We start from the raw sequence: 2,470 nt of genomic DNA on the forward strand, positions 1-2,470 counted from the left end.
AGTGGTCATCAAAGGTTTTTTCAACTTGGATTTTAAAAACTTCACCCAATAGGGGTGCAGATGCCATGCTAGATATTTGAAACCTGATAGAAGTAAAACGTAAATTAAACCTTTGCTTGATGCCGACAGTCACAGGTGGAAGTACTGTGCATTACATTACGCTGTTCCTTCTGTGTTGTTTGCATGAATTGTTCAAATATTGGTGTATGCAAAATGAAGAAACATCCTTTCACAAGGTACTAGATTTGGACCGTATTATTCCTAAGTTTTACTGTGGCTAACGTAATGGATTGTTCATGATTATAACCAGTAAAAAACCACACCTCGTCCTGTTGTATCTTACGTGCTAGCTGACTTTCAACATAGTACCTTCAGTGTAGATGTTCCTGTTGTGTGTTCTCTGCACAAGCTCTTTCAACGACCGGCATATTCTGAAAAAATTACTAATGTATAGATAATAGGAGTCTATTTGTCTCTAGGAATACCTAGGAAAGTAGCAGAAAACATTTTGAGAGTGTAGCCCTTTCAGTCTCCTTTTTGCCATGAAGGCTTATAAAGTGACACCCCCAGCTGCTTGGGAGCAGTGACCCCCAACTGGCACCTGGACTGCCATTCCTTTCCCTGGGAACTTGGCAGGCCCTTAAATAGAGAGGAAATGAGGTGGGTCAGAAGGCAGGCATCAGATTCCCTTTCCTCCTGGAGTGGCTATGCTGCTGAGGGGAGGAGTTGAAGATGTGCTATTTTTTTTTGTTTTTCCCAAGTGCGCTGTGCAAAACTAAGGTGGGCATATGCATAATTGTTGTAACATGCTCTTAAATTTCAGTTGCTGTTGCACCACTGCTGCTTTTCTTATATGTATTGCCAAATATGGCTCTGAATTTGAAACCTTGAAAGACAGTTGTTTTGTGGAGCTATAATTTTAATGTATTATTGAGCATCACTCCTATTAATATTTCATGAACTACAGTTAGCTTGAAACAATTAAAAAAAAAAAAAGGTTACCAATTTTATTATCGCTCTATTTCCATAATACCTTCTGGCTGCATTGGTTGAAATTAGGTCTTCCAGGCTGTTCTGTAGCTATCAGCTGCGTGAAGAGCGCATACATATGTGTGTGAGCATATTTTTTTTAAGGGTGGAGTAGAGAACACGCTGTGGGGAAATGCAGCATCATTCTGCATACTGCATACCTTCCTTAAGAGGGTTGGGAACTTATGTAGGATCTAGAAGCAGGTATTGGTGTTCATGGACAAATGCTTTTGTTTACATGTAGAAATTGTGTTGGTTTTGTTTTTTTCTTGTCTGTAGGTGATGCACTGTGTTAGTTTTGTTTTGTTTTAGCTGTACTTGATAAAGGACATATTTTTATCTGCCATGCACTGGTTCTTCTCCTGAGCACTCATTTTTTAATTTAATACCAGATCTGCTATTGTTTCACTGTGATCCTCATCATTTTCCTTCTCCTTTAATTCGAACAGTGGTGGCAGCCCAAAAGGATTGAAAACCGGTGCTTGCTTCATAAATGTTAAAGGTCTGCTGCTCCCAAGGTAGCTGTCAGGTGAACTCACCTTGCTGCTTACCCTTTTACCCTGGCAGACAACAGTTACTGATGTGTTCCCAGTTTAGCTGTTGATCTGGCTTTTCTGGCCTGAATTAACTACTGGGTGACTCAACTCGCCTGACTGTGCCTCAGATGGACAACCATGGAGGAGACAGCTGTGTCCAGCCGATATCTATGCAAAGATAAAATGCCACAGAAGTGAAAAGCTGTGCGGTGGAATAGAGTACTGAGCCTAAATAAATTCTGAGACACATTCTTATTTAATCTTTACCAGGATTCGGTGTAAAATGTCTATCCCTACTTTTATAAGATTTTTTTTTTTTTTAAAAATCCACTGCTTATGTTCCCTGCTGACAAATGCAAGCTCTTTATTTCCAGGTATTTTTGGAAATAAAATTAGTTTTCATAAAAGGAAGAGTGGTTAGGCTTCCAGTGACAACTTCTGAGAAAATAAGGGATACTACTTAATGCTGTAAATATACGGTAATTGTTCCAGTCGATAGAGCTAGGTTAAAAATTCTAGTCTGTATAGACTGTAAAACTGATGTAAATAGGTCTTCTTGGTGAAGGCAGTCAAAAGAGACTTGGAAGTCTACAGTGAAGGATCAGTTTGCTGTCTAATGTTGTGCAGCAATATGCCTTTGTGCAGCATTAACTCCTGGGGTTTTTATGTTAGTGAAAATGTTTGTTTAGCTCATACTTGTAAAGACAACTTTTCCTCTGAGCCTTGGGTTGGTTTTTTGGTTGGTTATTGCAGAAACATTTCATGATGTACAACACATTCTTGTCCAGCTGTTTTTTTTCCTACAAACTTCATGACTGATGCCTGTATTTCATAAGAAAGTTGTTTTTACTCTGTATGGCCTCGTCACCAGTTTTCCAATTGAAGACCTGATGAACTACCTTCAG

This window comes from Merops nubicus, unplaced genomic scaffold (assembly GCF_000691845.1).
Source record: "Merops nubicus isolate BGI_N331 unplaced genomic scaffold, ASM69184v1 scaffold49922, whole genome shotgun sequence".
NCBI classification, from domain to species: domain Eukaryota; kingdom Metazoa; phylum Chordata; class Aves; order Coraciiformes; family Meropidae; genus Merops; species Merops nubicus.